Genomic DNA, 14,491 nt, shown 5'->3' with positions numbered 1-14,491 from the left:
TTGAAGTCCTGCACCCCAGAACAAAATGTGATTTGAACTGGATGCTGAACACACAGATATCTTGTGTAAAATGAAGGATGGAACTGATTTTACCTCTGTTTGCCACAATGATTCATTTTGTCTTCTGGTTCCCAGGAAAAAATTATGTCTGAAAAACAAGGTTTTGCAGGAAAGAGCCAAAATAAATTAGAGAGGCTTAATGAGCTCAATCTGATCAATGAATGAAACAAAAGCAATTTGATTAAGTACCATCATATAAAAAGATAGCTGTAGGCACTAAAGGGCTTTTAAATGTAGAATTTTTTATTTTTTTTAAGTGCCTGGAAAACTTTCTGCTGAAAAATATGTACAAGTTCATTCAGAGTAATTTATCACTCAAAAGACCACCAATCCAGATTCCCTTATGGTACTTCCAGATACTGTACAATAATGTGTTTATTAGGCAAAATTGCATACAAAAAATGTATGTTAGGAGAAAATTGTCCTAAAATGCTGATACATTTATATGAGGACTTAAAAAAATAATGCTAAGTGATGTGGCAATGCAAATAACTGAATTTAAGGCAGGAAAAATGAGAAACTGAGACAAACCAAAACTGACAGATTTCCCCATCCCTAATTGCTCATTCCTAGGCGTTTGTTAAACTAGGAGTGAAAGTTTGTTTTTCTGAGCAATTTTTAAACATACTTTAATTTTTATTTTTGGTGGGCAGGTGGGAGCAGCAGATGCTTTGAGTTTTTGGAAAAGTGGAATTAAAGTATTTATTATTATTAATCAATTAATAGTTATCCACAAGCAACAAATCAGGGCAAATGCAGTGCCTTCACTAATGGCAGCTATAGCAAAAGGATCTTAAGAACGCCCCTTGAAGTAGTCCTTTTGGCCTTAAAATGGCCGTGTGCACATCCACTTATGCTCTCTGAATCAGGAATTCCAGCTGTTCCTGCATAGCTATGACCATATGATAAAAGCCAGTGGCCGAGTGGCTTAATGCCTAATAGCCCAAGCAAAAGCTGTTCTTGTTTGTTCACTTTTAAATAATTAGATTAAGATTTAAGATATTCATTTAAGCTTTTTAATTAAATGTTGGGTAAATTGCCCAATTTTCAGGGGTGGGAGAGAGTATGAGCAGAGTAGGGAATAATACTGAGTCTTATCAATCATCATGCTCAAAAGGGAAATGTACTTTCAACTCTTGCCAAAGCTTTTATGTCTAATTTGAAATTAAAAAAGGACACATAAATAATATTACCTGTCTCCCATTATCCAGTATAATTGGCAAGAGCCTGGACAATTAATTACTGGGGAACTTTACTAGCTCTGAAAGCCCCCGTTTAGCCACATATTGATTTCTTGCAGTTGCTCTCTGTAGATAAGATCTCAAACCCCGGCACTTATGGAAACAATTGTATTATTGTGGATTTGCAGGGGGCAAGGATCCTCCAACATTCCTGGGTGCCAGGTTCTCCCGATACTTCCTGAAATTAGTAAATGTGGGGATTTAGCAACGCCCCCCAAAATAAGACAAACCAGCTCTTTCAGGCGATTGGCTGAGAGAGGTGCCATTGAAAAACAAAACAGGTGATGTCAGTGTCATTACGTTGACAAAAGGTGGGATAGTCACTGTCAGAAAAGAAGGGGGTGGAGTCTCTACACCAGCTGTGTGTTACTTAACAAAAGACAACAGCAGAGTTGGGAGGGGGCAGTTGCCAGGGTTACAGGGGGCATGATGTCACGACTGGGGGAGGGGGGGAATGCCCTTTGTGCACAAGGCTTGGGTTGCGTTTTAACAAGGAGGTTGGGAAGAAGAAGAAGAAGGAGGATGGGGGAAGATGCCATGTAGGCTGATGGATTGACAAGTTGTGTAGAGGAGACATAAAGATGGTGTTTTGGCTGCTTTTGAATCCATTGCTGTGATGCTGTGGGGAGCAAGCTCCTCTTGGGATGTGATGCTCAGAACCTTCTCTCCATCCAGACTTAGGTGTAAACATGTGTAAATAATCCATATTTCATAAAAACACTACAGTCCCTACACAAACCCTGGTTAAGTGCCAAGACCACTGGAAATCTCACACTGCATGGCAGAGATTAACAGTAAGTTACTTACATTCACCAGTGCGCATGGAAATTACCTTTAAGAGAAGTGCACCTTGTCAGGAGCTTTGAGGGAAAAAATTCACTTTGAAAAGAATATATTAAAATATATACAACAAGCAGTCCCTATAGACCCCCACCCCCAAGAAACATCCCCCATATATGCAGTGTAAATAATACAGGTGTACATAATAGTTTAGGGTTGATTGCATCAGTTAGGTGTCTTCTACTCTCCATCTTAACAGATGGTCCCGTGTTGTAATGGTAGATGATTTAATCTAGACTTGTTCAGGCATATTCTGATTTGTGACCAAGTCACTTCAGTACCACTAAAAAGGTAAAGGTACCCCTGCCCGTTCGGGCCAGTCTTGCCAGACTCTAGGGTTGTGCGCCCATCTCACTTAAGAGGCCGGGGGCCAGCGCTGTCCGAAGACACTTCCGGGTCACACGGCCATCGTGACAAGCTGCATCTGGCGAGCTAGCGCAGCACACGGAACGCTATTTACCTTCCCGCTGGTAAGTGGTCCCTATTTATCTACTTGCACCCGAAGGTGCTTTCGAACTGCTAGGTTGGCAGGCGCTGGGACCAAACAACGAGAGCGCACCCCGCCGCAGGGATTCGAACCGCCGACCTTTCGATCAGCAAGTCCTAGGCGCTGAGGCTTTAACCCACAGCGCCACCCGCGTCCCTCTATACCACTACTGGTATAATAATATTAGGGTTGTTAAGCCACCTTAACGGTGCTGTTTCAAAAGTGTGTTATTGAGTGAGCTTTGCTTAAAGGTGGCTGCTGTATGTTATGTACTCATAACATTCCATCTATGCATTTGCAGTGAAAATAGATATGTGAGATTGAAGTCCCAATAGAACAGGCAGTGCCGTTTTCCTGCTGCCGTTTGAAGGCACTTCCCTTCCCATACCTGTCTACAAGATTGGTGGGGGGTGAAATCAAATGAAGTCTACTTATAGTTGAGCAATTCAGTAACTGGACAGATTATCGGAGCTGTCAGTTCCACTCATATCTGTATTCTCTGGATGGGAGATGGCCCAGCTATCTTGCAGAGTGGGTGTTTTTGCTATACCATGCAATACTAATGGAACTAGTTTTTCTCATAATGGGAAAACTTGAGAGACTGAGATGAAACTCATCTTCTACAGATGATAAATACCAGTTCCAGTATTCAGTACAGTGGTACCTCGGGTTACAGACGCTTCAGGTTACAGATGCTGCAGGTTACAGACTCCACTAACCCAGAAATAGGACCTTGGGTTAAGAACTTTGCTTCAGGAGGAGAACAGAAATCATGTGGCGGTGGCGGGAGGCCCCATTAGCTAAAGTGATTAAGAACAGTTTCAGGTTAAGAACAGACCTCCAGAACGAATTAAGTTCTTAACCCGAGGTACCATGTACTCTGATAGCTACTCTACAAGTGAGACCTGATAATTCAGTGTGTACCCCATTGTGCGGAGACTTGTACGCCTATTCAGTTGAATGTGCCTACAAGTCCCCTTCAGACCTTCCTGCTCAATGCAGGCAGGGAAGGAGACACTGGAGATGGGGGCAGCATGTTTGTACCCATGCCCCCTACACTCTTTATGCCTCCAGCTGCTATTTGAAGCTTTAATGTAATTGTCACAGTCTATATGTTCATTTCCTTCTAACCTCCCTGTTTACATCTTCAGGTAGCTGCAGAAGAGGGCCAGGCCATGTTATAGACCAAGGACCAGTCTATAGAGGACTGGACCCATAGAGGACCTGGTATTAGATGTGACAGCAAAACAAAACCCGTTAGGTTCAAAGATGGCATTGCCCTGATTACTGGTTATGAAGAGACAAGCAATAGGTCAGGACTACTGACTCTATGCCTTGCGATGGGTTTCCGAGAAACATCCTGCTGGCTGCAGTTGGAAACAGGATATTGAGCCAGATGGAGCCTTGGTAGGATCCAGAAAGGCTGTTCTTCTGTTTACCAGTCACCAGCCTTAAATGTCAGTGTCAATAGACTACTAGCAGGCACACAGGCTATAAAACTAGCCCAGGGAAGAAATGGAATGAGAGAGCAATGTGTAACATGCCAAACAATGCGCCTTGACACGCACGGCAGTGGCTCCAAAAACATTTGTCCAGCAGACTATTTGTTTTGATATTTTATTGTTTGAAATGGGGGTGGCTTTCATGCTTTAATTGTGACTTTGCGGGTTTTTATTATAAGCCACTTTAAAGACCCGCTTAAAGCCAGAATAATAGAATGTAAACTAGAACAGTCTTCTTTTTAAAAAAAAAAAAAAGGTGAAGGAACCAGAGCACTTGTACAAGAAGAAGATGAGTGTGAATCTAGGCTCCTGGTCCTGCCTACTAAACCTAGTACTATTATCGCAAACCAGTGCACTAATAATAATAATAATAATAATAATAATAATAATAATATATTTATACCCTGCCCATCTGGCTGGGTTTCCCCAGCCACTCTAGGTGGCTTCCAACAAAATATTAAAATACAGTAATGCATCAAACATTAAAAGCTTCCCTAAACAGGGCTGCCTTCAGATGTCTTCCAAAAGTTTGATAGTTGTTTTTCTCTTTGACATCTGGTGGGAGGGCGTTCCACAGGGCGGGTGCCACTACCGAGAAGGCCCTCTGTCTGGTTCCCTGTAACTTGGCTCCTTGGCGCTGGACCTCAGTGTCTGGGCAGAACGATGGAGGTGGAGACGCTCCTTCAGGTATACAGGACCGAGGCTGTTTAGGGCTTTAAAGGTCAGCACCAACACTTTGAATTGTGCTCAGACATGTACTGGGAGCCAATGTAGGTCTTTCCACACAGAAAGGGGCTTGTAAACATTATAGCACAGAAGTGGAGAAATTGTTGCAAGAGTCATATATTCATCAGCAATAGAATGAGCCATTAAGATTAACAAGAAAGGAGAGAGAGGAAATCACAACCATTCACGTTTTAGTACCGTGAAACACCCGCTAGTTCAAAATAAAGTTGCCTAGCTGTTGGCTGAGTCTGGTTGTTGAGAACCTAGCTTGCCAGTTCTGAAAGAACACTGACCTCCTGTCCAGAGTTAGCACAATTTCAGCAGAGTGGGGTTGGTGAGGCAGTACTCTGTTCACTCAGAAACATGTGTATATTGGCAGAAAAGTGCACTAAAATGCTGGTGCATTTTCATGCAGACTTAAAAAACACACCACTAAGCTGATGTGGAATTGTGGAGAATTGCACTTGAGGGGGAAATGAGAAATGGAGAAACACTGAAATCAACAGATACCCAGGCGTGAGTCATAGGCTGGGCCAATGAATCAGGACATATTTATTCTTCGTTTCCTTCTGGCCCTCACTCTTCATGTTCACAACGAGGCCTCCTATCACTCCTTGTTACAAGGCACAGTGGAACCTGTACTGTCACTAAAAAGCAACACTGTGCCTCATTTTAAATTTAAAGGTCTTTAAAGCGATCACTCTGACGATGAGGTGCTATACTTAGCATCCTTGAAAAGCATTCTGGAATACTTCTGAAGATAACTGTGTCCTGCCAGCAATAATGATAATTATACTAGGTAACATAGCATGTCCCAATTTTCTGAGCTCCCTATTAGATGATCTTACCGAAAGGTCAGAATAAACAACTACTGTATAATCTCAACATGCTATAATGACTTGCGCTGGTCTGACATCAACAGCTACAATTATTTTTGTAGCAAGAGGGGACTTCGCCTTCTGCGTTTGCCTTGTAGCCTCTTAGAATTATCATTTTAAATACCCAAATGTATGTTTGTGGTTCTGCGTTTCCAGGGCAGAGAGCATGACTGAGCTCAAGATTTATCTGTTTGGGATTGTGTGTTGCACTGCTTACTCAGACATGAGCTTAGTGGGGCTTATTTCCTTCTAAGCCTGCCACTTAGGACTGAAGCCTTTCACGTTGCAAAATCTCAAATATTAAAAACCTAGGTCATGATATGGATCCAAACTAAGCTAGGTGAACTTGACTCCTATTTAAATCAATGGGGCTAAGGAGCCACCCTGGTTTCAATGGGACCCAGGTTCAATCTTCAAATAGCACCTGCCTATTAAAATACCGAAGCACTGGTTCTGTTTTTGGTCAGAAGTTGCCTCCTTTGGTCAAAGCTGCAAATAGACCTATCTGAACTACATCATCTTATAAAACACTTAGGCTAGTAAATGCTGCATAACTTACAAAAACACAATGTTTAATGAAATAAGAACTAAGCCTGGGAGCGGGTTAAAACAGATTGTTTTGCAGCTGTGGTTTAACTTCCTTATCAGTACAGGAGACAAGCAATATATTTGGGGAATTATCTGGAAATATTAATCTAGAAGTGGGAGTGAGAGGCTAATGTGCAACTCCAATAAACCCAATGGCTCATCATTCATCAATTCTCTATGCAGATTGCCATCAAATACTCTAAAAGTAACAAGTCAAGGGTTTGGGAAATGTGTGCATTGTGTGCTGCATATTGTTATAAGAAAAACTGTTCCCTTTCCCTTATGGGATATTCCAGAGCCCGTATAGAGTCCTTAAGTGGGTTCCCTATTGGTAGGAGAAAATAACAGAGGCCAACCAGAGTATACAGTGGTACCTCGGGTTAAGTACTTAATTCGTTCTGGAGGTCCGTACTTAACCTGAAACTGTTCTTAACCTGAAGCACCACTTTAGCTAATGGGGCCTCCTGCTGCTGCCGTGCCACCAGAGCACGGTTTCTGTTCTCATCCTAAAGCAAAGTTCTTAACCTGAAGCACTATTTCTGGGTTAGCGGAGTCTGTAACCTGAAGCGTATGTAACCCGAGGTACCACTGTATTGAGAAGCAGAGCGGCTAGTAAGCCTGATCTTTATTCAAGGAACTGTTGCAACAGGGTCCCCATTCACTACACACAGGAGGAAGGAGAACCCCAAACAATGGTGCACAAACCCCTATATAGACTTTTGAAATTGCCCACCCTGTAGCCCAAGACCCCCCCCCCCAAAAAAAAACATCATACATTCATCACAGAAGGAGGTGGTCTCCAGCAGAAATTCAAGACTGTTGATTCTCTCCTGTCTGCCAGGATACCTGATAATGCCTTACTTGGTTGCTTAGCTTAACAGATACCGTACTTGCCAGACGGTATTTGAAAACAGAGGCGTAAGTCCTTACAGTCAAAAGACAATTTGAAAGCTTTTCCCATTTCCTTCCTCCTTGCAGAGAAATATTTGAGGTCAATTTGGGAGAGTCAAAATGGCTTCAGGATTGCTCTCCTGTATTATTTCAGACACGCAGTTTATATACTTATGTATGTGTTTGCCTTGTACATTTATTTTATATTTGAGACCTTAGAATTCTTATAACAATATAAAATATAAGCATTCTTGGTAGGGATTTATTCAAAATGCATGTTTATGCTTTTTTTGAGTAACATTCAGTTTAAATTCCTTTTCTGTTTCCTGATGCAGAAATGCAGACCTTACAGTATGACCTTCCATCTATTTGATCCTTGCCCTTCTTGGCTTATAACACCTTGCTGAAGCCCCGTGACAACCAGGAGGTAGCAAACGCCTCATTAAAAGAGGCCATATTCCTAGATGTCTTGAAAGGTGCGCAAAACTAAAGAAACCTCCCATAATGTATCATCTGGACACAAATACTTGCTTTTGGAGGAAGAGCTCTTCTTTTCTAAGCAGCTGGTGGTGCCTCACATCAGCATATTCCTGGACAATAGGTTGTGGTGAAAAGTGAACGTAATTTTTTTTAAAAGGGTAAACTAATTTTACTAGCTGCCCTGGGCTCCTCTTGGAGGAAAGGTGAGGTACAAATGGAAAGAATAACAATAAGAATCATAATGATTCCATTACATCTTATTGTTGACTGAATATTATTTCCTTGTAGATAAATTTGTGTGACCCAATGTGACCCCCAAATCCCAAGCCCTCTAGTACTATTAGTCACAAGGATCTCCAGTGTGGTGCCCGTGGGGAACATGCACTCTCAGACGTCTTTCCTGGCACACTCAGGGCACCCTCGCCACCCAAACCCATTCACCACTGAAATTAGGCTTGAAAGCTGCAATAGAATAGGTTGTGGGGTATGCTTGGTTGCAGTGTGTGTGTGTGTGTGTGTGTGTGTATTTTGCCCATAACGGTTTCTCTGTTTGCAAATGTGCCCATGGGCTTAAATCCTACAAATTCAAAGCTAAACTAGACAACTGTTAGATTTCCCCATGTCCTTTTCCTTTTAAAATAACTAGGCACGATCCTCCCCACAATTTGAATGTGGGACACAGCACAGGAATAGGAGACGGTAACAAAATAATGAGTGGAAGAATGATTGACAGTGGGGAATTCTCTTGTAATAGTAAGTGGAGTCAAGAGTGTAGGAAAGGTGGAAAGAGTTGGCTGAGAAGGAGGCCTAGAAGGTTAGATAATTGGAGAAAATTAGACTTTAATCTTAACTCCACTTGCCTGGAAGTTTACTGGATCACGCTGTCATGTCAGAGAGAAGACTTGAAAGGAAAGAACAAGAGGAATCAAAGAGAATGAGGATGGAAATAAGAAGCAGGGAATTAGTATAGCTATTAAAGAAGGGAGTTAGGTATGCCGAGGCTGGATGCCAAAATTATTATTTGTTCTTCTTTCCAAATGACTACTTGCTCTAGTTATTTTCCATTAACTATGCATGTGCACTGTTTTTTAAATCCAAAATTGTGTTCTTGTCCGAGGGGCTGTAGGTTAACAGGATTCCTCCCCATGTGCTGGCTTTGAATTGCACAGCATAATAAATAAGATGAGAGTTCTACTGCTCTCTGTATATCAGTAAAGGTAAAGGGACCCCTGACCATTAGGTCCAGTCGTGGCCGACTCTGGGGTTGCAGTGCTCATCTCGCTTTATTGGCCGAGGGAGCCGGTGGACAGCTTCCGGGTCATGTGGCCAGCATGACTAAGCCACTTCTGCGAACCACAGCAGCGCACGGAAACGCCGTTTACCTTCCCACCGGAGCGGTACTTATTTATCTACTTGCACTTTGACGTGCTTTCGAACTGCTAGGTTGGCAGGAGCAGGGACCGAGGAACAGGAGCTCCCCCCGTCGTGGGGATTTGAACCGCCGACCTTCTGATCGGCAAGTCCTAGGTTCTGTGGTTTAAGCACCACCCGCGTCCCCTGTATATCAGTAGGTGGTGGCAACAAACAGCAGGTTATTTTATTGAATAGTAAAGACTCAGTGCTAGTGGATAAGCTGAATGACTTTCCAAATGACCTCTAGGGGCTAAGGCCTAGTAAGGAGACCTTGGGGACATCACAGGGCGCTTTTAACATTTTGCCACAATTCCCCAATGCAAATTGTATCCCTGAAGCTTCTCTTTGGGGAGACCCAAAGGTGCTTGTGTTGTTTTCTTCCCCCAAGTTGTTTCTTTAACAGATGTGAAGCTATGGGGGAAGAAGGTGAAACCATGCCTTCTTATTTACTCTTTCCAAGTCCTGGTGTGTGCAAGTACACCTTTCCCAAGTGCTCTGGGGTAACTCAAGTGTCCTGTATTTTATAGTAGGTAGAAAGGGGGGGGGGGGGACAGAGAAGCCATGTGCTGCGTCCTCTTTTTGAATATGAAAAGCTAATACAGAAACAGATGCAATCTCCGAGTTGTGTCCTGGCAAACTATCCACATTTCTAATCAAGTAAAATTTATAACTTCTGGCAAAGTCCCTAAGTTATACATCTCTGAAAAGTAAGCAGCCCTAGCAGGTTAAAATCAAAACCAAGAGTTGGAATAGCCAAAACAAATTTGAATCCTTCTTTTCCTTTTCTCTTCACAGCTGCTTTTTTATGTTAGCGGGGCTTCTGAGACGTGGACTGCTGTTAAATGCATCTTTAATCTTCTGACTTTTACATTTATTGGAACCATGCATTCACCTTTGATGATGTTTTGCAAGCTGTTGGCTCCACTCTCCTAAGATTTTTCAAAAGTTTAATTAGTGCTTCAGTTATATGTTTTATTTGACTTTTCGTGTCAAGCTTCTGAAAAAAATAAAAAAAAACAGCCATAGAGTGAATAAAAATACTCCTTCACAAATTCTTCCACCTATGAATGGAAGATGTTTTTAAACGTTTCATATAGCAAAATGTAAATTCTAGCCATGCTTCATGGTCCTTTGTTTTCCTTTCTGTGGTTTAATCAGTTTGAACTGTAGTTCTATGAACCTGGAAGTAAATCCAACTAAACTTATGGAACTTACTTCTGAATAGACATGAATAGGATTACATTGTTAATTAGACTTGCCCACCCATCTGTATGGGCAACTAGCTGCCATTTAATCTATAATGGTTGAAAAAGAGCAGTCACTTTCCATACAAATCAGTCTGCTCATTTTGTGTACATACTGTTTTCCCCAGACTACAGTGGCAGTCAACATGAGCACCATGTGAAATATTGTCTCCTTGGTTCATTTTCGTCCACTGTTGGCGAATGGCGTCATGTTCCTTAGAGTGCATTAGTAAGCGCATAAGATTCTTCTTTGACATTGAAGGAATCCATTCTACCAGCTCTTGCCAATTTCCCATTTCATCCTCGGCTAACCAGTACAGTAATTTATAATTTGCTTGTAAGTCATTGCTGTTGAACAACTGGGATGGAGTGGGAGTTAACTCTCAGTATACACACATTTGATTGGGTTGCAGATATTTGGGCGTCCTGTTTGTGACTTTTCTGTAATCTATTTCATTACAGGAATTACTAAGGCTGAACACTCCATTTAAAAGTATTTAAGGTAAATGAAACAGCACTCACAATTAAAAAGCACTCGAAATGTGTTTTAATGACCACCAAAATGAAAATGAGCACAGAGACAGCACTGAACAGATGTGTTCAAATAATTAACGTAATATTGAGATTGACGTGGTATCCTTAAGTCTTGTGTTAAAGTGTAATCCATCTGCAATCCATGTGATGTGGGCAGATAATAAAGTAGTCCAATAGGCTTTGAAATCTTACAAAACTCATTTGAAATATTTGGAACGAGCTCTTGAGTGACTGGCTTCTGCGCTAGAAGTGGTAACCAGACTCAAAGTTATTCTTAAAGAAGTAAATGTACCCCCATTCATACCACCTCCTTTCATTCTAATAAGGGAAAAAGCTTTTCTAGGGTTACATTGTATCACAGGGTCCTTCATTATAAATTGCTTTTCTTATTATACACATTCCAACTAGACATTATTCAAAAAAACAACAACCCTGCAGACTGGATGAATAATGTGCATTGTGAAGATTTATACTGAACAACACGCACAATTTCTGCACAATTCCTTACTGATACAAACTATTTCCATATATTATAGCTTTTATGTGGCTTAAACGACAGCAAATATTTATTTAGAGAATAGATCGTATTGTTCCAGTTCAGTTATATTGAAATAATACTTAATAAGTGATATTGAGAGATTTCTGAAATCTAGCTAAGGCTAATCAGATTGCTGAAGTGTGGTATAAAATTGGAAGGGTGTTTTTTATTTTAAAAAGTTGTGTGTGCAATTAGTTCTCAAATAAATACATTTTTTGGGGGGGCAGGGGTAGCCACATGCAAATTCTGTAACAGGCTCAGTGGTGTCTCTGGCCAGAAAGGAGATCACAAGAAACAAAACAACTTGCAAATAATATATTATGATTTTGTACTGTGATATTACCCATTACAAGGGGACTGGGCTGACTTGTTTCAAAGTGGTTTGTTTTTAAAAATACTATGCATACTATGAATGCTCCCCTCCCCAAAAAAATGTTAACTTACAGCTACTTTCCCCTGAAAAATAAGAGAGCTCTATCAGGTTTGCAGAAGTACAAGAAAAGAAACATAAATAAAACTCCAGATCTCAGCATTCAGAATCTCTTGGGTGGAACTCTGAACAGGTGTTCCCTAGAATAGAGGAGACACTGCAACAGATTGTTTCAGTTCCCATTTGTCTTAATCTACTTGCCATGGTGTTCATACCTAAACGAGTTGCTAGTGATTTCCTCTTGTATAAAATTGTACATGAACAAATACAGGCAGATATTCAGGAAATGTCAGATCCTGGTGGGATTCTAACAGCAGGGTTATGAGGATAAACAGAATCTCGGTATTAACACAAGGCAGATATAGCCTGTTATCAATGGGACTGGGTGCTGCAAAGGCAGCTGCGGAATGGATGTCTATCCTCTATTAATTCACTTCAGAAAATATTTCAGCTACGCCATTAAACTGTTGGAGTAAATTCAGCCGCATGATTTACCTGATTGTTTTCTTGTTTCTTTCAGCAAATATCCTTGGCAGTGTTGCTGTGATGCTGTAGCACAAAACACTACTGCCATTTTTGGTGATAATAACTGCTATGTTCTTTCGAAGACTTGGGTAAGCAATAATGGATTTATACTTAGATGAAGAAAATGGTATCGGGTGTCTGAAACACCACAGTTCCATGATGGTAAACTCAAAGGATCAAAAGAAGAGGTCTTTAAAGGACAGGAGTTTTAAAGAAGAAAGGCTGGAGTAAGAGAGTTGTGTTACACCTACAGAAAAGACAATCAAGTCTCTAATCTGATAAAGAACTACTTGGGAGTAAGTCTCCTTGAATTTAATGAGACTTCCTTCTGAGTACAGAACTGAACTGTAACTGAGGGATTGTTGGCCATTTTGAAATATTTCCTAAGTTGCAAAGCAGAATAAATCATTTTATAACATTTTTCCATGTAAGGAAGTACAAGAAGCAGCAATGTGTTTGGAGGAGTTCAGAGGAGCGTAGATTTCAGTTAAAACATTAAGAAAGGTTTTAGCAAGGAAACAAGCTGCCAGTCTCATTCACTGGAAGGCAAAAGGCAAAGTGGACAAGCATTTATTGGGAATGCTTCAGGAAAAGTAATCTAGGTTTAGGATCAAAAGTGGGACTAGGTTATTCCTTTAATAGCTGCAATACTGCAGTGCAGTAGTCAACTAATCATTTTCATAGGTTTTGATTTTATTGAGCTATGTGAATTGCCAAAATCTTTGTTTGTAATTCAGGTTGTTTCCATGCATACAGTTTAGCATGAAACTATATTTTGTTCCCCCAGTTTATATGACGAAGCTACGTAAATGGCATAATTGTGAGCCCGTTACATTACATTGTTTTGTGTGTGGATATTTCTCTCTGACACTATGAAGCACAAAAGGTTCCCTGGTTTTCCAGGGAACTCCAAGCTACAAAGCAGGTTGCATGAAGGCTAGAGTATGAGTGGGGTGGGGCTTGATATGAAGTTGATAAGACATGATCTGCAGCACATAGACATGCCTGTTGTGTGGTGGTGAAGGCAGCAAAATTCATTGCCTTTGATGCCTCCATCACATCCTTGAGTAGCTGGCTATCCCATGTGGTTGAGAGAAGTGTTGACACGTGTCTCAGTCTGGGACATAGCGCTGGAGACCTGCTGTAACAAGTTTGCGGGGCAATTTGAAGATAAAACAACTCACCTCCATGTTGAGTTGGATGCTTCTGTTACTATGGAGCCAGGTGAGGTTTCTGACACAACTTGCCCTAAGTTGTGAGATTGGTTTCACTTGATGAGGCCTAAGGATGTGGACTAGGTTTTCAGTGGTTCAGTCCACAGCATGCTCTCCTGACTTTTACAGCTTCTTCAAGCTAGCCAAGGGGGAGTGGCCGTATTGGGTCCAGGAAGTGGATAATGAATATTTATAGCTAAAGCTATGGTTTTCCCAGTAGTGATGTATGAAAGTGAGAGCTGGACCATAAAGATGCCTGATTGCCGAAGAATTGATGCTTTTGAATTATGGTGCTGGAGGAGACTCTTGAGAGTCCCATGGACTGCAAGAAGATCAAACCTATCTATTCTGAAGGAAATCAGCCCTGAGTGCTCACTGGAAGGTCAGGTCCTGAAGCTGAGGCTCCAATACTTTGGCCACCTCATGAGAAGAGAAGGTTCCCTGGAAAAGACCCTGATGTTGGGAAAGATGGAGGGCACAAGGAGAAGGGGACGGCAGAGGACGAGATGGTTGGGCAGTGTTCTCGAAGCTACCAGCATGAGTTTGACCAAACTGCGGAGGCAGTGGAAAACAGGAGTGCCTGGCGTGCTCTGGTCCATGGGGTCACGAAGAGTTGGACACGACTAAATGCCTGAACAACAAAGGGGTTCTTGGCACTCAGAAGGAAATGGTAGTTCAGCCATTCCCAAAGAAGTCCTTGGACCCTGAGGTACTTGACAGCTACTATCCGGTCACAAAAAAAAAACCCCTGAAGGCAGTCCTGTTCAGGGAAATTTTTAGTGTTTGGTGCTGCATTGTGGAAAATAACAGAGTAGGCATCCCAAACACAGCCCTCCAGCTGTTTGGGGACTACAATTCCCATCATTCCTGACCACTGGTCCTGTTAGCTAGGGATGATGG

The sequence above is a fragment of the Podarcis tiliguerta genome (assembly GCF_965153285.1).
Source record: "Podarcis tiliguerta genome assembly, chromosome: 10".
In the NCBI taxonomy this organism is placed as follows: Eukaryota; Metazoa; Chordata; class Lepidosauria; order Squamata; family Lacertidae; genus Podarcis; species Podarcis tiliguerta.
Note: the sequence above shows the minus strand (reverse complement) of the source record.